Source organism: Erythrolamprus reginae, chromosome 2 (assembly GCF_031021105.1).
Source record: "Erythrolamprus reginae isolate rEryReg1 chromosome 2, rEryReg1.hap1, whole genome shotgun sequence".
Classification (NCBI taxonomy): domain Eukaryota; kingdom Metazoa; phylum Chordata; class Lepidosauria; order Squamata; family Dipsadidae; genus Erythrolamprus; species Erythrolamprus reginae.
Genome location: NC_091951.1, coordinates 47,852,068 through 47,878,156, shown reverse-complemented (window position 1 = coordinate 47,878,156; position 26,089 = coordinate 47,852,068). Strand labels below are relative to the sequence as shown.

Below are 26,089 nucleotides of genomic sequence, written 5' to 3'. Positions count from 1 at the left end.
CTGTGTGTCCTGAGGTCACGTGACTCCCTTTTATTTCTAACCAATCCACGCCCAGGCATGAAAATGTGCCGCTCAGACATTATACTTTTCGGCCCACACCGAAAAAAAATTAGAGGGAACATTGCTACAGAGCCCCAAAAATTATATAATAATTGTTAGATCATTACAAAAATGTTTATTACATGATACTTTGATTATATCCTGCCTTATGCTTTATATCCCCCCCTTCTGTTTTGGTGAAAACGTATAAAGCTTTCTTAATTCTTAATTCTATTGGGATGGTTCTTTGGTATTTTGGCCAGTATCCCTTTCCTTGCAGCACTTCAATAAAATGAAACAAAACTTGCAACTCGTGTCTGGTGTTCTCCATTGGCCTCGGCACCAGGCTCAAACCCCAATTGTGGACAACACCATTGTCCTCTTTTTTGGGATGCAGTGTCAAGATTAGTTTGAGCGTCTTGAGTGAAAAGACAGAATTCCATTTCTTGTCTGCTCCTTGCCCCCCTCTATGCAGGGATACAACTTTCTCCAGACCCTCTTAAATATGGAGGATTGTGGATAGTTCTAACATAGTTAAAAACACTTGGATTGAGAAGGCTTCCTGATCAGGGTGGACACGACAAACACCTGTCCCCATCAAAAATGTAACTTTCTTCCTTCTTTGCATTAGTACCTGCAATCTACGTACAATCCATTTGGAGGTCCCTCTGCAAAGAGAAAGCAACATCACTACTTCACTAACTAACTTCACTACTAATGTGGGTAGCCTCCTTGCACATACCCTCTTATCTTTCTTGGTGACCTCAATCTACCTCTTATTAATTTATTTATTGATTGATTGATTGATTTTGTCCATTACACAATGAGGGTTTAGTGGGTATACACATAGTAAAACACATAATGAAGGTAATATAGGATATACTCATAGTAAAATATATCTAAGAAAGAATAGAAGAGAAGATATAGGAATAAAATATATCAATGAAAGACTAGAAGAAGAGATATAGGAATAAAAGAAAGGTATAGGAGATATAGGAGAGCAATAGGACAGGGGACGGAAGGCACTCTGGTGCACTTATGCACGCCCCTAATTGCACCCTAAACAAATGTACCTATCCATACAACCTTATAAATACCGTTGCTAATTTGGGGCTAGATCAATTAGTATCTAACACTAGACTCAACAGCTGACTCGATGTCATCTTCTGTAATAGTTTAAAATTATTGACTACAAACAATAGAAGCCTTTTCCAACAGTGACTACAGCATGATTGATTTTTGTCTCAGTATACAAACTTACAAAAGTCACCATAATGATGGGATCACCCCATTGCAAAGAGGTCTGTAAGGGGTGTGCATAAGGGCACCAGAGTGCCTAGAGTCCCTGTCCTGATGTTCCCTTTTTTTAATATTCATTACATGCATTCAAATCATGTGTATTCTCATTTTTCTTATCCAATAAATAAAATAAAATCCATGTTTTTCACCATTAAACCACTGGAGGGCGAAAGGTGGATTCCAGAGGAGGGTGAGAAGGGAGTGACATTCTTAATCTTGCCTGTCTAGGACTCTGCAGTCTCTGGTTAACCCTTTGAGTTTTGCAGGAGGTACAACTGGAGGAAAGTCTTGAAGGGAAGGGAAGAGATCCAGCAGTGGTCCTGGGTGACTGGTGGTTCAGAGGGAGGCAGGAGGTTCTCACGCTGAAGAAGTAAGAGATATTGATGTATGTATGTATGTATGTATGTATGTATGTATGTATGTATGTATGTATTTATTATTAAGTGCACTAGAGTGCCTTCCGTCCCCTGTCCTATTGCTCTCCTATATCTCCTATACCTTTCTTCTATTCCTATATCTCTTCTGCTATTCTTTCATTGATATGTTCTATTACTATATCTTCTTTTCTATTCTTTCTTAGATATATTTTACTATGAGTATCTCCTCTATAACCTTCATCATGTATTTTACTATGTGTTTATATATATATACCTACTAAAACCCTCATTGTGTATTGGACAAAATAAATAAGTACCCGTCTCCTAGAAAAAATGAAATATCCTTGGAAATATTAAAAAAGGCAGATTATATTGAACATCACAGGAATCATAATTTTAGGCACACAAAAAAAGACCCACTCTTAGTAGCCCCCACCTTTGTCAATGTGCCCATCAAGGAATGGCCCAGCTCACCTTTGTTAAAAGATGGACTAATCTATTCTACATAACAAACGGACTCCTGACAGAGCCATATTGGGAATTGCCCAAAGAGCTTTCATTCTACCATCACCCAGCAAAGGGCCAGCCAAACTCAAAAACACAGCCCACATTGTTGCCTTTGCATGGCATCATGGGAATCCAACAGCCAATCAGTGCATTTCTGGCACAGAAGCAGGAAGGCCTCAGTGCGGGGCTTCATAGAACATAAAACAAAGAACTTCTCAGAATTTCTCCCCCCACACACCTAACATCTGGAAACATGTGATCCACCTTCTCTGGACAGAAGCTCATGCCATGTGCTCCTGTCCACCATTAAACCTCCTTTCCAAGCAACCTCCATGAATCCAGTTTCTTTTTCCCCACTTGGAACTTAATCCATAAGAATATTAAGGAGAGAAGCAATTTAGAACTAAGGAGAAAATTCCTGGCAATTAGAACAATTGATCAGTGGAACAGCTTTCCTCCAGAGGTTGTGAACGCTCCAACACTGGAAGTTTTGAAGAAGAGATTGGATAACCATTTGTCTGAAGTGGTGGAGTGTCTCCTGCCCAAGCAGGAGGTTGGACCAGAAGACCTCCAAGGTTCCTTCCCCCTCTTTTGCTGTTATTATTATTATTATTTATTATTATTTCGAACAAAGGGTAAGGGAACCAGGAAATAATCCCAATCTACATTCCTTTAACCCTTGTGTTTCACACAAACTCACCACTTGCAGTTACTCTTTGGGCTTAAGGCAATCTTTTTGTGAACCTGCCTGCTTATAATAATGTAATTTGACTCTTAACAAGGAAATCCTGAATAAGGGGAAATGGAACATCCTAAGCAAGACTCACTTCGTTGGCTTTCATTTTATGTGAACTTTCATGGTTTCTTAATGTGTTCTGGGATTGGCATGTTGTGTGAACCTTGCTTGCAGCTCTAGGTGCAGTAGCATAATTGCTCTGGACTTGCGCCGTGACTCAGAGCCACGGGAGCAAACATGCACCACTGTTCCACCTTAGCAGCCCACCTCTGCCTAAGAGCCAGGAGGAAGCAAGGGAGAAAGTAGAATCTCTAGTCTGCTTTGGGGGGAAACAGGAGTGAAGGAGAAAAGCCGCCCCGAGTCTGAGAGGGGAATATTATTTAATCATTAATTAATAATCTAATTAATAAAAGGGCTGCTCCCATTGGCCCCTCATTTGACAGCTTCTCTACAAATAGGGAGCTCTCATCCTCCGTTGTTCCGACTTCTGCCTCACCTGTTTTGTTGCTGAATATACATTTCCTTGTTCCTGACATACCTCTCTGTGCTTTTCTTCAAGCTAGCCGACTCCAGGCTATCTAACCGTTATCCAATCTCTTCTTAAAAACTTCCAGTGTTGGAGCATTCACAACCTCTGGAGGCAAGGGGTTCCACTGATTAATTGTTCTATCAGAAACTTTCTACCTAGTTCTAAGTTGCTTCTCTTCTTGATTAGTTTCCACCCATTGCTTCTTGTCCTGCCCTCAGGTGCTTTGGGGAATAGCTAGATTTCCTCTTCTTTGTGGCAACCCTGGAGATATTGGAACACTGCTATCCTGTCTCCCCTCGTCCTTCTTTTCATCAACATAGACATACCCAGTTTAAAAACGTTCTTCACCTATTTTATCCTCCAGTTTAATCCCCTTTGTTGCTCTTTAATGCACTCCTTTTTAGGGTGTATATATTTTTCTTGGTTTTTAAAAATCACGCCCTTCTTTGAGGGAGAGAGAAATAGAAAAAGAACTGTTCTCAAATGCATTTATTCAGTGTATTTCATCATAAATTTTGATGAGGGTCAAATCCATAGTTTGCAACACATACATAGAAACTAACTGCTCACTGCCACTGTAATCCTCCAATAGCTCAGAAATATTCTTCCTTCCTGGAGTAGGATTACTACTCAACTGTTAAATGCACCATTTTCTAATTCTTTATTTGGTTTTCGGTCTCAGATACATAAACTGGAAGCGATTTCTACAGCATTTCATAGAGACAAAGTTCTCTTCAACAAAGTGTTTCTTCTCAGGCTAGATGAATGCTCCAGTGAATGAAAAAGCATTTGGAGAGCCTCAAGATTCATTCAACCTATTTGCAATTGTGTAATAGGACAGAGAAAGAATGGAAAGCCATTTGGCATATGAGAGAACAGGAAAAAGCCCTTCTGGTGCTCAGTCTGGGAGCCGTGGGGAGATCTGGGGAAGATCTGGGCAGAAGATCTTGGAGGAGGAAACCATCTTTTCACAAGTTCATGCCTGGAAATTCAGGAGCCGCCAATATCAAGAGGATGAGGGTCCCCGAGGACTTTGCAGCCGACTCCATTCCTTTTGTAATCAATGGTTGAGACCAGAAAAGCACACAAAAGCGCAGATGCTGGACCTGGTTGTTCTGGAGCAGTTCCTGGCGCTTTTGCCCCTGCAGATGGAGAGCTGGGTGCGGGAGTGTGGAGCAGAGACCACCTCCGAGGCGGTGGCCCTGGTGGAAGGCTTCCTCCTGAGCCAGGCGGACGAGGAGAAGGAGGAGCAGGTAGAGTTGCAGGTGAGATAATTTCATCTCGGGAGCCTAGAAGGAGTTTAGATGTAATAAACAATATTTTTGAAGTTTTTGCTCCCCTGTCCAATTGTCTTTCCTTTATCTCATATATCATATATATTTTCTTCCTTTCATATATCTTCTCTATTTTTACATATTATCTTTATATATATATTACTTCGTGTCTATTCTCTTCCATATGTATTGTGTATTGGACAAATGAATAAATAAATAAAAAATTACCAGTTCTCTGACATTCATAACATTTCACTAATTCTTGAAGGACGTTGTTCCATTATCCAATCTTAGAAGAAAGATTTGGGAAACTTGTCTTTCTTCTTTTCCAACCTAACTGATGGACATTGGGTGCTTTCTGTTGCTGTTGAAAGAACAGAACAAGAATCCATGTCATGGTTTATGTGGTCCTTTCATTCTTCTTCTTTTCTCTGGCTTATATTCCAAGCCCTTCACTGTGGAGAACAGAGATCCTGAGGGAAGGAGGCATCAATCCGATACCCCTAGGGAACTGTTTTTCTTCAGGACTATTCAGCATGACAAAAATCAAGGTACATGCACAGGTAATACAAGATTCTCTCATTCCCCATGGAGATCTAAGCTGGCTCATCTTCTCTATGTCTTTGCTATTATAGCACCTCTCCTTCTATTTTGTTAATTTTGCATTTTATAATTCTGTGTCCCTCACAGGGGAGAATAGAGGGAAGCTGATTCTTCCTTATGGTGAAGATGAAATTATGGTTCAACCTCCAACTCAAGTAAGAGAAGGGAAATTATTTATTAGATTTGTTTTCTCCCTGGTTCTGTTTCTTTGTTTCCCGTTCATCCAATGGCTGAGACTATTTGAAGCTTCCTTGCTATATGACGAGTTTTGTGTCTCTGGGTATTGATGGCACTTTACCAAATCCATCCAGAAGAAAATGGATCTTTTACTGAATGGCAACAAAAGATCTCATAAAAGCTGCCTAAAATATTTTTTCAGTCAAATCCTTTTTCTTCTGTCCATTTTCTCATCTCAATCCTGGAATTCTACTAAGCATAGACCTTAGTGCACAATTTTCCTAAAGAAAAGGGTAGATCTTACCGTCCCTCCCAGACCTATTCTGTACTCTTTTTTCCAGGGGGGTCTTGTGCCCTTTGAGGATGTGGCTCTTTATTTCTCTGAGGACGAGTGGTCTCAGCTGGATCCTCACCAAAAAGATCTGCATTGGGAAGTCATGCTGGAAAATTACAGAAACACGGCTTCTTTAGGTAAGATTTTCTATTCTCCAGGCAGAGTTCAGGAAGACATGATGTGGTTTGATGCCATTGGCTGTTTCTTATTTGAATTTCTCCAAATAAAGGTCATCTCTTGAGAGGGAGAAGGAAAAGATATGCTGTTTTGCTGCTCCTAGTATGGAAGGAGATCAATGGATTTCTGCTTAGAGGAATCCTGTGCCATTTGTCAACTGTTGAGTTTTCCTATTTTGATTTAAACCTGTCAGTGATAAAGTAATTCCTTGGTTTCAGGTAATGCTAAACTCTGTTACCGAGATTTCATATTATTTCGCCTAGGTGTTCCAAATATGAATGATTGCAATTCAATTAATTATTTTGGCTTAATAGACTTTGCTTCCATTTCATTTCTATCCTGAGTCTTGGAATTAGGGCATTTTTGTTTCAAAGTTAATTCTCAGAGGGCTCTTCCGGAATTGGCCCACCTCCAATAAATCTTAGGTTTTCTACAAATGCTTTATTGGATGTTTCTCCTTTTTTCTTAACCTTGCTAACATTTTTATTCCTCTTTTCCTTTAAAGGTTATAGTGGGCAAGGGTATAAAGAGTCGAATGAACCATTCCAAAAGTACAGACTGGGGAACGGAACAGAGAAGCTTGAAAATCAAATGGAACAACAAAGGCAGAAGAAAAACCCAACAAATAATTGGAATAAGGAAACGTCATCTTCAGTTGATGCTCAGTTGCAAAGCTTTCTTGACCAACCAGGAAGAATAGAGAAAAAATATATTAGGAAAGGTGCAGGACTATTCAAAGACATATTAGATGTAAAAGAATATTATTCAACACAAGGAAAACCAGAAGGCTGCATATGTAAAGACAGTGGGAAAAATTACACTGGGACATTCGCTCATTCTAGAGAAAGAGTGATATCTGAAAAAGGGATCCACACAGGGGAGAATCCATATAAATGCATGGAGTGTGGAAAGGGCTTCAGGCAAAATACTCATGTTATTTCACATCAAAGTATCCACACAGGGGAGAAGCCATATAAATGCATGGAGTGTGGAAAGGAGTTCATTGAAAACAATAAGTTTACACGCCATCAAAGGATCCACACAGGGGAGAAGCCATATAAATGCATGGAGTGTGGAATGGAGTTCATTGAAAACAATAAGCTTACACACCATCAAAGGATCCATACAGGGGAGAAGCCATATAAATGTATGGAGTGCGGAAAGGGCTTCCGAACAAGCTATAACCGTACATCCCATCAAAGGATCCACACAGGGGAGAAGCCATATAAATGCATGGAGTGTGGAAAGGACTTCAGAAGAAGCAGTGATCTTACATGTCATCAAAGGATCCACACAGGGGAAAAGCCATATAAATGCATGGAGTGTGGAAAGGGCTTCAGAAGAAGCAGTGATCTTACATGCCATCAAAGGATCCACACAGGGGAGAAGCCATATAAATATAGGGAGTGTTGAAAGGGCTTTAGCCAACAGACTAGTCGTAATTCCCATCAAAGGTCCCACACAGGGGAGAAGCCATATAAAAGGGTTTTAGTTCCAACAGTTATCTTACTTCTCATAGAAGGATCCACACAGGGGAGTGTTGTGGTTGGCTCATGGCCAGCTCCTCTGATAACAGATTTTGACCCCGATGAGCTGTATCCGTCGGAGCATCGGAGACCTGTGCGGCTCTCGGACGGTTCAGATGGTGAGGGGAAGGAGAGATGGAAGCTGAAAGTGCTGGAGAGGTAGAGGTGGAGGCCCCTGCAGTGTCTGTGGAACCCCCAGTTAGAGCCTCATCTGGGTCAGATGAGGGGGGGGGTTAATGGCCCCATTCTCCATGCCTGAGTGCACAGGATTATGGGACAACATAAGCAGCTGCGCAGATGCAGAAGATCTTAATCACAGCTGGGAGTAATTGGGGAATCCTGGAGCAGGCGTAAAAGGGGAGTCTTTGTGGGAGAACCTTTTGCAGGAGTTTTCATTTGTGGTTTAAAACAGGGGTCTCCAACCGCCGGTCCGCGGACCGGGACCGTGCCGTTGGGGGTTTTCAGCCGGTCCGCGGCACCAGGGCCCCCTCGGCCTTTCCGCGCTGCCCACCGCCCGCCCGATTTGCCCCCTCTGCTCCTCTGCCACCTCCTGCCTTTCACCGCAGCTCCTCCCGCACCCGGAACGCACGCCCTGCCCGCCTCACATTTGCCGAGAGGACTTTCGCCCCGGGCTCTCAGCAAGGGGGCTGCATGAGAGGCGGGGCCGGCGGAAGGTGATATTCAATGTCGGGGGCGCACGGGTGGTTTTGCGCGCGCTCCCTATCTCCCTGCTAGCCCACTCGGAATACTGTATTCAAAATAAGAAAAGCCTTCGCCGGCAAAGGCTTTTCTTATTTTGAATACGTATTCCGAGTGGGCTAGCAGGGAGATAGGGAGCGCGCGCAAAACCGCCCGTGCGCCCCCGACATTGAATATCACCTTCCGCCGGCCCCGCCTCTCATGCAAACCCCCTTGCTGAGAGCCCGGGGCGAAAGTCCTCTCGGCAAATGTGAGGCGGGCAGGGCGTGCGCGCGTCACCGCTGAGAAGAACGGAGAGAGAACGAGAGTGAGTGAAAGCAACAGACAGCAAGATAGAGAGAAAGTGAGAAAGAGAGAGTGAGAGAAAGGGGGGAGAGAAAGAGATAGCAAGAGAGAGAGAACAAGAGAGAGAAAGAGCGTGAGAAACAAAACGAGAGAAAGAGTGAGAGAGAGAGAAAGCAAAAGAGACAGAAAGAAAACAAGAGAGAGAAAGTGAGAAGAAGAGAGAGAAAGAGGAGGAGAGAGAGAGAAAGAGAGAGGGGGGAGAGAGAGAAAGAGAGGGAGAAAGAGAGGGAAAGGGGGGAGAGATAGCAAGAGAGGGAGAGAGAAAGAGAGAGGGAAAGGGGGAGAGAGGGGGGAGAGAAAGAGGAGATAAAGGAAGAGGAGAGAGAGAAAGGAAGAGAAAGAAAGAAAGAGGGATAGAAAGAGAGAGAGTGAGAGATGCTCAGTGAGCCTTTCTTTGAAGTTGCCTTTCTTTCTTTCTCTTTCTTTCTTTCTTTCTTGCTCTTTTTCTTTCTCTCTTTTACCTTTCCTTCCTCTATTTCTTTTCTTTCTCCTTCCTACCTTCTTCCCTCCCTCCCTCCAGTCCTTCCTCTCTTACTCTCCCCTTTCATAAGTTTCCTTGCTTCCTTCCTCTGTTCCTGTCCCTTCCCTCTTTCCTTCTTTCTTTCTTCCTTCCTTCCTTTCCTCCCTTCCTTTCCTCCCTCCATTTCTTGCTTTCCTTTTCCTTCCTCCCTTCTTTCCTCCCTCATTCCCTTCTTTCACTCCTTCCTCTCTTACTCTCCCCTTTCACACCTTTCTTTGCTTCTTTGCACCCTTCTTCTGTTCCTGTACCTTCCCTTTTTCCTTCCTTCCTTCCCACCCTCCGTCCATTCATTCACCCATTCCTCTCTTGATCGCCCCTTTTACGGCGCCGCTGACAGCTAGCTCCCCCCCCCCCACCGGGCCATGGAAAACTGGTCTAGCTGAAAGCCGGTCCCTGGTGCAAAAAAGGTTGGGGACCTCTGGTTTAAAAGACAATGAAACGGATCTGGGTTTCCCTCTCTAAACCAACATGTTGCATCCATGGAAAACAGCCCAGTTTTGGGACACCTTTGTTCTGAAAGACTGTAGCTATTGAACAATAGAGTGAATTCCTTTGCTGCAGCTCAGTTTGGAGGCATTCTTTACAAACCTTCTGCTGTTTGGGTCATTCGTTATTGGCTTGGCAGATAATCCTGAACTTTTGGTCATAAAGCTGCTCCGAGTCTTCGGAGAGGGGCGGCATACATAATTAATTAATTAATAATAAAAAGACATTCTTCAGCCTATATATAAAGCAATATATTTTGTGTTTTGGAAACCTCCAGTCTCTGTGTGTGTTTTTGTCTTTATCTGCTGCTCAGCCAGTGTCAGGCAGAACAGGGAGTAGCCATATGACAGCAGAGAGGATGGCAAGACTTTTACTTACAGGAATCAACTGGTTGGTAATAAAAGGATCTACACAGAGAGAAACCCATACAAATCCTTGGCGTGCAGAAAGGATTTCAGACAAACTAGTAGTGTTTCTTCCCATAGGAACATCCATAAAAGGATGAAGTCATGTAAGTGCATGGACTGTGGAGAGAGAGCGACAGGAGCAGGAATGATGTAATTCCCCGTACACATTTGGTCAAGAATCTATGTTAATTCTAGATTTAATTTGTTAAATCCTGGGATTTTCTTTTCAAGAGTTTCCTGCCACTCAGTTGTTTCTTCCCACTTCATTACACACAAAGTGTTTAAAATGTCCTTCTTCTGACATTTTTTAAGAAGCAGTGTAAGCCTTCCAAATAACATCTGAGACATAAATCAGAGTCTAGACCTTGGCCTTCTTCAAAGCTCCAATTTATTGTCAGAGTCATGTTGGTTACGTACTGTAGTTAAACCAGTACTAACTTTTCCTACAGTTCCCCACCCGGGTTAAGGTTCATATAATCAGGATTAGGCTACTACCCGGACAGGAGGGGAATGCAGTGGGGTAGCAAAAATGGAACTCCACCCTAGAGCACCCAATTTGCACCAAAAGATGTTGAAAGAAAATGCAGGGCGTCCTCTTTGGTTACCCTCTGTGTTCTTCCCAAAAGAGTTTAAAAACCCCAAAGCCAGCGATTCTCCTACAAACAAAATTGTCTAGGAAAAGTATAAGGAGATAAAATCTGGAATTAATTCTATGTGAACTGGATTTCTGCCTCTCCCTCCTTTCTGAATGCCTATAGTATTCCCTAGAAAAGAGGTCTGGTCGTCTGCAGGAAGGAGGGTTAAGACTCTTATGTGGAATGGGGCATTTTGGGATGTTCACTTAGGTTGTGGAAATAGCAAGGAACACTTTAGATTGTTTCCTTTGAGTAACTGATTATTTTGTGAGTCTCCATTTTAATCATGAAGGCACCTTTATGACAACAACAACAATAATAATAATAATAATTTATTGGATTTGTATGCCGCCCCTCTCCGTAGACTCGGGGCGGCTAACAACAATGATAAAACAACATGTAACAATCCAATAATTAAAAAACAACAACTAAAAACCCTTATTATAAAAACAAACATACACAGAAACATAGCATGCATAACTTGTAATGGCCTAGGGGGATGGAATATCTCAACTCCCCCATGCCTGGCGGTATAAGTGAGTCTTGTGTAGTTTACGACAATGCTCAAAGTGTGCTTTCAAAATTCTAAGTGAGATGTTTCTGTTATTTCACTGTTCTATAGCTGCTCACTTCTAGGATGTGGGTAAATTTGATGACCTCCTTGTTTTGAATCCAGACATGAGGATTGTTTTGAGGTTCTTGAAAAATCCCGTGTCAGGTCACATGATTGTCAAGCCACTCCCAAGTGGCCACATGGCTAGCAAGCCACACCCACAAAATAAGCCACACCCACAGTGGTAGTAAAAATTTTGGTAGCCCTTCAATGGGTTCATCCCTCATCCTCACACCCACAAGTTCATCATGTGGACCAGTCTGGTTGCCTGCAAATCCACAGACCTCCTGCATTCTTCGGTTGGGGCTAAGAAAGGATGACCTTGAATCTTCTAGAGGGAATTTGTTATGGCTAGTATATTTCCCCCTCATACAACCGCCCCTCCGAATTCCCACTGTATTACTCTAACTGTGGCAGGCCAAAGTCTCTACTCAAATTATAGATTGATAGTGTTGGCAGACCACCAGAAATTATAGAATAATTGTTAGATCATTACAAAAATGTTTATTAGATGATATTTTGATTATATCCTGCCTTATGCCTTATACCCCCCTTCTGCTTTGGTGAAAACATATAAAGCTTTCTTAATTCTATTGGGATGGTTCTTTCGTATTTTGGCCAGTATCCCTTTCCTTGCAGCACTTCAATACAATGAAACAAAACTTGCAACTCGTGTCTGGTGTTCTCCATTGGCCTCGGCACCAGGCTCAAACCCCAATTGTGGACAACACAATTGTCCTCTTTTTTGGGATGCCGTGTCAAGATTAGTTTGAGCGTCTTGAGTGAAAAGACAGAATTCCATTTCTTGTCTGCTCCTTGGCCCCCCTCTATGCAGGGGTACAACTTTCTCCAGACCCTCTTAAATATGGAGGATTGTGGATAGGTCTAACATAGTTAAAAACACTTGGATTGAGAAGGCTTCCTGATCAGGGTGGACATGACAAACACCTGTCCCCATCAATAATGTACCTTTCTTCCTTCTTTGCATTAGTACCTGCAATCTACGTACAATCCATTTGGAGGTCCCTCTGCAAAGAGAAAGCAACATCACTACTTCACTAACTAACTTCACTACTAATGTGGGTAGCCTCCTTGCACATACCCTCTTGCACATATCTTTCTTGGTGACCTCAATCTACCTCTTATTAATTAATTGACTAATTGTTTGATTGATTTTGTCCATTACAGAATGGGGTTTTTAGTGGGTATACACATAGTAAAATACATAATGAAGGTTATAGAGGATATACTCATAGTAAAATACAGTATATCTAAGAATAGAAGAGAAGATATAGGAATAAAATATATCAATGACAGACTAGAAGAAGAGATATAGGAATAGAAGAAAGGTATAGGAGATATAGGAGAGCAATAGGACAGGGGATGGAAGGCACTCTAGGGCACTTATGCACGCCCCTAATTGCACCCTAAACAAATGTACCTATCCATACAACCCTATACAATACCTTTACTCATTTGGGGCTAGATCAATTAGTATCTAACACTAGACTCAACAGCTGCCTCGATGTCATCTTCTGTAATAGTTTAAAATTACTGACTACAAACAATAGAAGCCTTTTCCAACAGTGACTACAGCATGATTGATTTTTGTCTCAGTATACGACCTTACAAAAGTCACCATAATGATGGGATCACCCCATTGCAAAGAGGTCTGTAAGGGGAGTGCATAAGGGCACCAGAGAGCCTAGAGTCCCTGTCCTGATGTTCCCTTTTTATTTATATTCATTACATGCATTCAAATCATGTGTACAGTATTCTCATTTTTCTTATCCAATAAATAAAATCAAATCCATGCACTTCAACATTAAACCACTGGAGGGCCACAGGTGTATTCCAGAGGAGGGTGAGAAGGGAGTGACATTCTTAATCTTGCCTATCTAGGACTCTGCACTCTCTTTGGTTAACCCTTTGAGTTTTGCAGGAGGTACAACTGGAGGAAAGTCTTGAAGGGAAGGGAAGAGACCCAGCTGTGGTCCTGGGTGACTGGTGGCTGTTTTCCCATTCAGAGGGACGCAGGAGGTTCTCACGCTGAAGAAGTAAGAGATATTGATGTATGTATGCATGTATGTATTAATTTATTTATTTATTTATTTATTATTAAGTGCACTAGAGTGCCTTCCGTCCCCTGTCCTATTGCTCTCCTATATCTCCTATACCTTTCTTCTATTCCTATATCACTTCTGCTATTCTTTCATTGATATGTTCTATTACTATATCTTCTTTTCTATTCTTTCATAGATATATTTTACTATGAGTATCTCCTCTATAACCATCATCATGTATTTTACTATGTGTTTATATATATATATACCTACTAAAACCCTCATTGTGTATTGGACAAAATAAATAAATAAAATAAAATAAAAATATTTGGATTTATATGCCGCCCCTCCTCGAAGACTCGCGGTGGATTACAACATAATATATATGCCCTCATCAAGGTTCAGTCTTCTGTGTCCCGAGAGTGGGAGAGCCCAGATCCCATGTGCCCCTGCCCCCCTTTCTATGCTCCTAACAAGCGGGAGGGGGGGCGAGAAGCAGACTGCCAGAAAAACTGTTTTGCCTCCAGTTGTGTTGTCCGCAGAAAGAAATCCAGATCCCCAGGAAGAAGGAGGGTATTATGGGGGAGGCAGTCACACCCCATTTCCTGGGAAAAGCTCGGTAGGGGCAGAGGGCGAACTTACCTGGCAAATTACAAGCAGGAAAGAAGAAGAGTTTTTACAAAGAAGGAGATGCAGAGGATTGTGCCTGCATTCTTACTATGTGCTGGATGAAACTAAAATAGGGCCTGGGTCCTCTGCAGTTCAATTTGTCTTAGGAGGTGTAGGAAGTTAATCCCCACCCGTCTCCTAGAAAAAATGAAATATCCTAGGAAATATTAAAAAGGCAGATTATATTGAATATCACCGGAAACATGATTTTAGGCACACACAAAAAGACCCACTCTTAGTAGCCCCCACCTTTTTTATCCTCCAGTTTAATCCCCTTTGTTGCTCTTTAATGCACTCCTTTTTAGGGTGTATATATTTTTCTTGGTTTTTAAAAATCACGCCCTTCTTTGAGGGAGAGAGAAATAGAAAAAGAACTGTTCTCAAATGCATTTATTCAGTGTATTTCATCATAAATTTTGATGAGGGTCAAATCCATAGTTTGCAACACATACATAGAAACTAACTGCTCACTGCCACTGTAATCCTCCAATAGCTCAGAAATATTCTTCCTTCCTGGAGTAGGATTACTACTCAACTGTTAAATGCACCATTTTCTAATTCTTTATTTGGTTTTCGGTCTCAGATACATAAACTGGAAGCGATTTCTACAGCATTTCATAGAGACAAAGTTCTCTTCAACAAAGTGTTTCTTCTCAGGCTAGATGAATGCTCCAGTGAATGAAAAAGCATTTGGAGAGCCTCAAGATTCATTCAACCTATTTGCAATTGTGTAATAGGACAGAGAAAGAATGGAAAGCCATTTGGCATATGAGAGAACAGGAAAAAGCCCTTCTGGTTCTAAGTCTGGGAGCCGTGGGGAGATCTGGGGAAGATCTGGGCAGAAGATCTTGGAGGAGGAAACCATCTTTTCACAAGTTCATGCCTGGAATTTCAGGAGCCTCCAATATCAAGAGGATGAGGGTCCCCGAGGACTTTGCAGCCGACTCCATTCCTTTTGTAGTCGATGGTTGAGACCAGACAAGCACACAAAAGCACAGATGCTGGACCTGGTTGTTCTGGAGCAGTTCCTGGCGCTTCTGCCCCTGCAGATGGAGAGCTGGGTGCGGGAGTGTGGAGCAGAGACCACCTCCCAGGCGGTGGCCCTGGTGGAAGGCTTCCTCCTGAGCCAGGCAGAGGAGGAGAAGGAGGAGCAGGTTGAGTTGCAGGTGAGATAATTTCATCTCGGGAGCCTAGAAGGAGTTTAGATATAATAAACAATATTTTTGAAGTTTATGCTCCCCTGTCCAATTGTCTTTCCGTTATCTCATATACTGTATCATATATATTTTCTTCCTTTCATATATTTTCTCCTCTATTTTTACATATTATCTTTATATATATATTACTTCATGTCTATTCTCTTCCATATGTATTGTGTATTGGACAAATGAATAAATAAATTTTAAAAATTACCAGTTCTCTGACATTCATAACATTTCACTAATTCTTGAAGGAGGTTGTTCCATTATCCAATCCTAGAAGAAAGATTTGGGAAACTTTTCTTTCTTCTTTTCCAACCTAACTGATGGACATTGGGTGCTTTCAGTTGGTGTTGAAAGAAGAGAACAAGAATCCATGTCATGGTTTATGTGGTCCTTTCATTCTTCTTCTTTTCTCTGGCTTATATTCCAAGCCCTTCACTGTGGAGATCAGAGATCCTGAGGGAAGGAGGCATCAATCCGATGCCCCTAGGGAACTGTTTTTCTTCAGGCCTACTGAACATGACAAAAATCAAGAAACATGCACAGGTAATACAAGATTCACTCATTCCCCATGGAGATCTCAGCTGGCTCATCTTCTCTATGTCTTTGCTATTATAGCACTTCTCTTCCTATTTTGTTAATTTTGCATTTTATAATTCTGTGTCCCTCACAGGGGAGAATGGAGGGAAGCTGATTCTTCCTTATGGTGAAGATGAAATTATGGTTCAATCTCCAACTCAAGTAAGAGAAGGGAAATTATTTATTAGATTTGTTTTCTCCCTGGTTCTGTTTGTTTGTTTCCCGTTCAGCCAATGGCTGAGACTATTTGAAGCTTCCTTGCTATATGACGAGAGTTGTGTTTCTGAGTATTGATGGCACTTTATCAAATCAATCCAGAAGAAAATGGATCTTTTACTGAATGGCGACAAACTATCTCATAAAAGCTGCCTAAAATATTTTTTCAGTCAAATCCTTTTTCTTCTGTCCATTTTCTCATCTCAGTCCTTTAATTCTACTAAGCATAGACCTTAGTGCACAATTTTCCGAAAGAAAAGGGTAGATCTTGCCGTCCCTCCCAGACCTATTCTCTACTCTTTTTTCCAGGGGGGTCTTGTGCCCTTTGAGGATGTGGCTGTTTATTTCTCTGAGGACGAGTGGTCTCAGCTGGATCCTCACCAAAAAGATCTGCATTGGGAAGTCATGCTGGAAAATTACAGAAACTTGGCTTCTTTAGGTAAGATTTTCTATTCTCCAGTCAGAGTTCAGGAAGACATGATGTGGTTAGATGCCATTGGCTGTTTCCTATTTCAATTTCTCCAAATAAAGGTCATCTCTTGAGAGGGAAAAGGAAAATATATGCTCTTTTGTTGCTCCTAGTATGGAAGGAGATCAATGGCTTTCTGCTTAGAGGAATCCTGTGCCATTTGTCAACTGTTGAGTTTTTCTATTTTGATTTAAACCTGCCAGTGATAAAGTAATTCCTTGGTGTCAGGTAATGCTAAACTCTGATACCAATATTTCATATTATTTGGCCCAGGTGTTCCAAATATCAAGGATTGCAATTCAATTAATTACTTTGGCTTAATAGACTTTGCTTCCATTTCATTTCTATCTTGAGTCTTGGAATTACGGCATTTTGTTTCAAAGTTAATTCTCAGAGGGCTCTTCCGGAATTGGCCCACCTCCAATAAATCTTAGGTTTTCTACAAATGCTTTATGAGATGTTTCTCCTTTTTTCTTAACCTTGCTAACATTTTTATTCCTCTTTTCCTTTAAAGGTTATAGTGGGCAAGGGTATAAAGAGTCGATTGAACCATTCCAAAAGTACAGACTTGGGAACGGAACAGAGAAGCCTGAAAATCAAATGGAACATCAAAGGCAGAAGAAAAACCCAACAAATAATTGGAATAAGGAAATGTCATCTTCAGTTGATGCTCAGTTGCAAAGCTTTCTTGACCAACCAGGAAAAATAGAGAAAAAATATATTAGGAAAGGCGCAGGACTATTCAAAGACATATTAGATGTAAATGAATATTATTCAACTGAACCCAAACCAGAAGACTATATATGCAAAGACAGTGGAAAAAATTACAGTGGGACATTCACTCATTCTAGAGAAAGAGTGATATCTGAGAAAGGGAGGCACGTAGGAGAGAAGCCATATAAATGCATGGAGTGTGGAAAGGAGTTCATTGAAAACAATAAACTTACACGCCATCAAAGGATCCACACTGGGGAGAAGCCATATAAATGCATGGAGTGTGGAAAGGAGTTCATTGAAAACAATAAACTTACACGCCATCTAAGGATCCACACAGGGGAGAAGCCATACAAATGCATGGAGTGTGGAAAGGACTTCAGACAAAGCAGTCAACTTACATCCCATCTAAGGATCCACACAGGGGAGAAGCCATACAAATGCATGGAGTGTGGAAAGGACTTCAGACAAAGCAGTCAACTTACATCCCATCTAAGGATCCACACAGGGGAGAAGCCATACAAATGCATGGAGTGTGGAAAGGAGTTCATTGAAAACAATAAACTTACATCCCATCTAAGGATCCACACAGGGGAGAAGCCATACAAATGCATGGAGTGTGGAAAGGACTTCAGACAAAGCAGTCAACTTACATCCCATCTAAGGATCCACACAGGGGAGAAGCCATACAAATGCACGGAGTGTGGAAGGGACTTCAGAAAAAGCAATGGTCTTACATGCCATCAAAGGATCCACACAGGGGAGAAGCCATATAAATATAGGGAGTGTTGAAAGGGCTTTAGCCAACAGACTAGTCGTAATTCCATCAAAGGATTCACACAGGGGAGAAGCCATATACATGGAGTATGGAAAGGGTTTTAGTTCCAACAGTTATCTTACTTCTCATAGAAGGATCCACACAGGGGAGTGTTGTGGTTGGCTCATGTCTAGCTCCTCTGATAACAGATTTTGACCCCGATGAGCTGTGTCCGGCGGAGCATCGGAGACCTGTGTGGCTCTCGGAGGGTTCAGATGGTGAGGGGGGAGGAGAGATGGAAGCTGAAAGTGCTGGAGAGGTAGAGGTGGAGGCCCCTGCAGTGTCTGTGGAACCCCCAGTTAGAGCCTCATCTGGGTCAGATGAGGAGGGGGTGGTTAATGGCCCCATTCTCCAGGTCTGAGTGCACAGGATTATGGGACAACATGAGCAGTTGCGCAGATGCAGAAGATCTTAATCACAACTGGTAGTAATTGGGGAATCCTGGAGCAGGCGTAAAAGGGGAGTCTTTGTGGGAGAACCTTTTGCAGGAGTTTTCATTTGTGGTTTAAAAGACAATGAAATGGATCTGGGTTTCCCTCTCTAAACCAACATGTTGCATCCATGGAAAACAGCCCAGTTTTTGGACACCTTTGTTCTGAAAGACTGTAGCTATTGAACAATAGAGTGAATTCCTTTGCTGCAGCTCAGTCTGGAGGCATTCTTTACAAACCTTCTGCTGTTTGGGACATTCGTTATTGGCTTGGCAGATAATCCTGAACTTTTGGTCATAAAGCTGCTCTGAGTCTTCGGAGAGGGGCGGCATACATAATTAATTAATTAATAATAAAAAGACATTCTTCAGCCTATTTGTAAAGCAATATATTTTGTGTTTTGGAAACCTCCAGTCTCTGTGTGTGTTTTTGTCTTTATCTGCTGCTCAACCAGTGTCAGGCAGAACAGGGAGTAGCCATGTGACAGCAGAGAGTATGGCAAGACGTTTACTTACAGGAATCAACTGGCTGGTAATAAAAGGATCTACACAGAGAGAAACCCATACAAATCCTTGGCGTGTGGAAAGGATTTCAGACAAACCAGTAGTCTTACTTCCCATAGGAACATCCATAAAAGGATGAAGTCATGTACGTGCATGGACTATGGAGAGAGAGCGACAGGAGCAGGAATGATGTAATTCCCTGTACAGAGATACATTTGGTCAAGAATCTATGTTAATTCTAGATTTAATTTGTTAAATCCTGGGATTTTCTTTTCAAGAGTTTCCTGCCACTCAGTTGTTTCTTCCCACTTCATTACACACAAAGTGTTTAAAATGTCCTTCTTCTGACATTTTTTAAGAAGCATTAATTAGTAAGCCTTCCAAATAACATCTGAGACATAAATCAGAGTCTAGACCTTGGCCTTCTTCCATGCTCCAATTTATTGTCAGAGTCATCTTGGTTACGTACTGTAGTTAAACCAGTACTAACTTTTCCTACAGTTCCCCACCCGGGTTAAGGTTCATATAATCAGGATTAGGCTACTACCCGGACGGGGGGAACGCAGTGGGGTAGCCAAAATGGAACTCCACCCTAGAGCATCCAATTTGCACCAAAAGATGTTGAATGAAAATGCAGGGCGTCCTCTTTGGTTACCCTCTGTGTTCTTCCCAAAAGCGTTTAAAAACTCCAAAGCCAGCGATTCTACTACAAACAAAATTGTCTAGGAAAGGTATAAGGAGATAAAATCTGGAATTAATTCTATGTGAACTGGATTTCTGCCTCTCCCTCCTTTCTGAATGCCTATAGTATTCCCTAGAAAAGAGGTCTGGTCGTCTGCAGGAAGGAGGGTTAAGACTCTTATGTGGAATGGGGCATTTTGGGATGTTCACTTAGGTTGTGGAAGTAGCAAGGAACACTTTAGATTGTTGCCTCTGAGTAAGTGATTATTTTGTGAGTCTCCATTTTAATCACGAAGGCACCTTATGACAACACAACAACAACAACAACAACAATAATAATAATAATTTATTGGATTTGTATGCCGCCCCTCTCCATAGACTCGGGGCGGCTAACAACAATAATAAAACAACATGTAACAATCCAATAATTAAAACAACTAAAAAACCTTATTATAAAAACAAACATACACACAAACATACCATGCATAACTTGTAATGGCCTAGGGGGAAGGAATATCTCAACTCCCCCATGCCTGGCGGTATAAGTGAGTCTTGAGTAGTTTATGACAATGCTCAAAATGTGCTTTCAAAATTCTAAGTGAGATGTTTCTGTTATTTCATTGTTCTACAGCTGTTCACTTCTAGGATGTGGGTAAATTTGATGACCTGCTTGTTTTGAATCCATTGACATGAGGATTGTTTTGCGGTTCTTGGAAAATCCTGGGTCAGATCACATGATTGTCAAGCCACTCCCAACTGGCCACATGGCTGGCAAGCCACACCCACAAAATAAGCCACACCCAAAGTGGTAGTAAACATTTTGGTAGCCCTTCACTGGGTTCATCCCTCATCCTCACAGCCAGAAGTTCATCACGTGGACCAGTCTGGTTGCCTGCAAATTCACAGACCTCCTCCATACTTCGGTTGGTGCTAAGAAAGCAAGACCTTGAATCTTCTAGAGGGAATTTGTTATGGCTAGTATATTTCCCCCTCATACAACCGCCCCTCCGAATTCCCACTGTATTACTCTAATTGTGGCAGGCCAAAGTCTCTACTCAAATTATAGCTTCGGCCTGACAAACAGATTGATCGTGTTGGCAGACCACCAGAAATTATAGAATAATTGTTAGATCATTACAAAAAGGTTTATTAGATGATATTTTGATTATATCCTGCCTTATGTTTTATATCCCCCGTCTGTTTTGGTGAAAACATATAAAGCTTTCTTAATTCTTAATTCTATTGGGATGGTTCTTTGGTATTTTGGCCACTATCCCTTTCCTTGCAGCACTTCAATAAAATGAAAGAAAACTTGCAACTCGTGTCTGGTGTTCGCCATTGGCCTCGGCACCAGGCTCAAACCCCAATTGTGGACAACACCATTGTCCTGATTTTTGGGATGCAGTGTCAAGATTAGTTTGAGTGTCTTGGGTGAAAAGACAGAATTCCATTTCTTGTCTGCTCCTTGGCCCCCCTCTTTGCAGGGATACAACTTTCTCCAGACCCTCTTAAATATGGAGGGTTGTGGATAGGTCTAACATAGTTAAAAGCACTTGGATTGAGAAGGCTTCCTGATCAGGGTGGACACGACAAACACCTGGTCCCCATCAATAATGTACCTTTCTTCCTTCTTTGCATTAGTACCTGCTATCTACGTACAATCCATTTGGAGGTCCCTCTGCAAAGAGAAAGCAACATCACTACTTCACTAACTTCACTACTAATGTGGGTAGCCTCCTTGCACATACCCTCTTATCTTTCTTGGTGACCTCAATCTACCTCTTATTAATTGATTGATTGATTGATTGATTGATTGATTTTGTCCATTACACAATGGGGGTTTTAAACATAGAAACATAGATGTCTGACGGCAGAAAAAGACCTCATGGTCCATGTAGTCTGCTCTTATACTATTTTCGGTATTTTATCTTAGGATGGATATATGTTTATCCCAGGCATGTTTAAATTCAGTTACTGTGGATTTATCTACCACGTCTGCTGGAAGTTTGTTCCAAGGATCTACTACTCTTTCAGTAAAATAATATTTTCTCATGTTGCTTTTGATCTTTCCCCCAACTAACTTCAGATTGTGTCCCCTTGTTCTTGTGTTCACTTTGCTATTAAAAACACTTCCCTCCTGGACCTTATTTAACCCTTTAATATATTTAAATGTTTCGATCATGTCCCCCCTTTTCCTTCTGTCCTCCAGACTATACAGATAGAGTTCATTAAGTCTTTCCTGATACGTTTTATGCTTAAGACCTTCCACCATTCTTGTAGCCCGTCTTTGGACCCGTTCAATTTTGTCAATATCTTTTTGTCAAAAGTGAATGGGATTTAGTGGGTATACACATAGTAAAATACATAATGAAGGTTATAGAGGATATACTCATAGTAAAATATATCTAAGAAAGAATAGAAGAGAAGATATAGGAATAAAATATATCAATGAAAGACTAGAAGAAGAGATATAGGAATAGAAGAAAGGTATAGGAGATATAGGAGAGCAATAGGACAGGGGACGGAAGGCACTCTAGGGCACTTATGCACGTCCCTAATTGCACCCTAAACAAATGTACCTAACCATACAACCCTATACAATACCCTTACTAATTTGGGGCTAGATCAATTAGTATTTAACTCTAGGCTCCACAACTGCCTCGAACTCATCTTCTGTAATAGTTTACAATTACTGACTACAAACAATAGAAGCCTTTTCTAACAGTGACTACTGCATGATTGATTTTTGTGTCAGTATAAGACCTTACAAAAGTCACCATAATGATGGGATCACCCCATTGCAAAGAGGTCTGTACGGGGCGTGCATAAGGGCACCAGAGTGCCTAGCGTCTCTGTCCTGATGTTCCCTTTTATTTATATTCTTTACATGCATTCAAATCATGTGTATTCTCATTTTTCTTATCCAATAAATAAAATAGAATCCATGTTTTTCTCCAAAAAACCACTGGAGGGCGACAGGTGAATTCCAGAGGAGGGTGAGAAGGGAGTGACATTCTTAATCTTGCCTATCTAGGACTCTGCACTCTCTCTGGTTAACCCTTTGAGTTTTGCAGGAGGTACAACTGGAGGAAAGTCTTGAAGGGAAGGGAAGAGACCCAGCAGTGGTCCTGGGTGACTGGTGGATGTTCTCCCATTCAGAGGGAGGCAGGAGGTTCTCACGCTGAAGAAGTAAGAGATATTGATGTATGTATGTATGTATGTATGTATGTATGTATGTATGTATTAATTAATTAATTAATTAATTTATTTATTTATTATTAAGTGCACTAGAGTGCCTTCCGTCCCCTGTCCTATTGCTTTCCTATATCTCCTATACCTTTCTTCTATTCCTATATCTCTTCTGCTATTCTTTCATTGATATGTTCTATTACTATATCTTTTTTTCTATTCTTTGATAGATATATTTTACTATGAGTATCTCCCCTATAACCATCATCATGTATTTTACTATGTGTTTATATATATATATATATATATATATATATATATATATATATATATATATATATATATATATATATATATATATATATACCCTCATTGTGTATTGGACAAAATAAATATATAAAATAAAATAAAAATATTTGGATTTATATGCCGCCCCTCCCCGAAGACTCGCGGTGGATTATAACATAATATCTATGCCCTCATCCACGTTCAGTCTTCTGTGTCCCGAGAGTGGGGGACCTCAGATCCCATGTGCCCCCCCTTCTATGCTCCTAACAAGCGGTGGGGGGGGGGGGGAGAAGCAGACTGCCGGAAAAGCTGTTTTGCCTCCAGTTGTGTTGTCCGCAGAAAGAAATCCAGATCCCCAGGAAAAAGGAGGGTATTATGGGGGAGGCAGTCACACTCCTGCGAAAACCTCCGTAGGGGCAGGGGGCGAATTTACATGGCAAATCACAAGCAGGAAAGAAGAAAAGTTTTTACAAAGAAGGAGATGCAGAACATTGTGCCTCCATTCTTACGTACTATGTGCTGGATGAGACTAAAATAGGGCCTGGATCCTCTGCAGCTCAATTTGTCTTAGGAGGTGTAGGAAGTTAACCCCCACCCGTCTCCTAGAAAAAATGACATATCCTAGGAAATATTAAAAAGGCAGATTACATTGAATATCACCGGAAACATGATTTTAGGCACACACAAAAAGACCCACTCTTAGTAGCCCCCACTTTTGTCAATGTGCCCATCAAGCAATGGCCCAGCTCACCTTTGTTAAAAGATGGTCTAATCTATTCTACATAACAAACCAACTCCTGACAGAGCCATATTAGGAATTGCCCAAAGAGCTTTCATTCTACCATAACCAGCAAAGGGCCAGCCAAACCCAAACTCACAAACACAGCCTACATTGTTACCCTTGCATGGCACCATGGGAATCCGACAGCCAATCAGTGCATTTCTGGCACAGAAGCAGGAGGGCCTCAGGGCGGGGCTTCATAGAACATAAAACAAAGAACTTTCCAGAATTTATCCACACAAACACACACCTAACATCTGGAAACATGTGATCCACCTTCTCTGGACAGAAGCTCATGCCATGTGCTCCTGTCCACCATTAAACCTCCTTTCCAAGCAACCTCCATGAATCCAGTTTCTTTTTCCCCACTTGGAACTTAATCCATAAGAATATTAAGGAGAGAAGCAATTTAGAACTAAGGAGAAAATTCCTGGCAATTAGAACAATTGATCAGTGGAACAGCTTTCCTCCAGAGGTTGTGAAGGCTCCAACACTGGAAGTTTTGAAGAAGATTGGATAACCATTGGTCTGAAGTGGTGGAGTGTCTCCTGCCCAAGCAGGAGGTTGGCCCAGAAGACCTCCAAGGTTCCTTCCACCTGTTTTGTTGTTGTTATTATTATTATTATTATTATTATTATTATTATTATTATTATTTATTATTATTTTCAACAAAGGGTAAAGGAACCAGGAAATAATCCCAATCTACATTCCTTCAACCCTTGTGTTTCACACAAACTCACCACTTGCAGTTACTCTTTGGGCTTAAGGCAATCTTTTTGTGAACCTGCCTGCTTATAATAATATAATTTGACTCTTAACAAGGAAATCCTGAATGAAGGGAAATGGAACATCCTAAGCTAGACTCACTTCGTTGGCTTTCATTTTATGTGAACTTTCAGAGTTTCTTAATGTGTTCTGGGATTGGCATGTTGTGTGAACCCTGATAGCAGGTATAGGTGCAGTAGCATAATTGCTCTGGACTTGCACCGTGACTCAGAGCCACAGGAGCAAGCACACATCACCGTTCCACCTTAGCAACCCACCTCTGCCTAAGAGCCAGGAGGAAGCAAGGGAGAAAGTAGAATCTCTAGTCTGCTTTGGGGGGAAACAGGAGTGAAGGAGAAAAGCCGCCCCCACTCTGAGAGGAGAAGCGCAGCCTATAAATCTAATAAATAAATAAATAAATATTATTTAACCATTAATTAATAATCTAATTAATAAAAGGACTGCTCCCATTGGCCCCTCATTTGACAACTTCCCTACAAATAGGGAGCTCTCATCCTCCGTTGTTCCGACTTCTGCCTCACCTGTTTTGTTGCTGAATATACATTTCCTTGTTCCTGAAATGCCTCTCTGTGTTTTTCTTCAAGCTAGCCGACTCCAGGCTATCTAACCGTTATCCAATCTCTTCTTAAAAACCTCCAGTGTTGGAGCATTCACAACATCTGGAGGCAAGGGGTTCCACTGATTAATTGTTCTATCAGAAACTTTCTACCTAGTTCTAAGTTGCTTCTCTTCTTGATTAGTTTCCACCCATTGCTTCTTGTCCTGCCCTTAGGTGCTTTGGGGAATAGCTAGATTTCCTCTTCTTTGTGGCAACCCTGGAGATATTGAAACACTGCTATCCTGTCTCCCCTAGTCCTTCTTTTCATCAACATAGACATACCCAGTTTAAATCAGTTCTTCACCTGTTTTATCCTCCAGTTTAATCCCCTTTGTTGCTCTTTCATGCACATGTAGTAGATCCTTGGAACAAACTTCCAGCAGACGTAGTAGATAAATCCACAGTAACTGAATTTAAACATGCCTGGGATAAACATATATCCATCCTAAGATAAAATACAGAAAATAGTATAAGGGCAGACTAGATGGACCATGGGGTCTTTTTCTGCCGTCAGACTTCTATGTTTCTATGTTTCTATGTTTCCTTTTTAGTGTGTATATATTTTTCTTGGTTTTTAAAAATCACGCCCTTCTTTGAGGGAGAGAGAAATAGAAAAAGAACTGTTCTCAAATGTATTTATTCAGTGTATTTCATCATAAATTTTGATGACGGTCAAGTCTATAGTTTGCAAGACATACATAGAAACTAACTGCTCAGTGCCACTGTAATCCTCCAATAGCTCAAAAATATACTTCCTTCCAGGAGTAGGATTATTACTCAACTGTTAAATGCACCATTTTCTAATTCTTTATTTGGTTTT

General features: G+C 41.4%; 1 pseudogene; it reads left to right on the top strand.

Moving 5' to 3' along the window:
* LOC139159400 (zinc finger protein 208-like) overlaps positions 1–26,089 on the top strand; it is a 115,036-nt pseudogene that overhangs the window by 52,088 nt on the left and 36,859 nt on the right.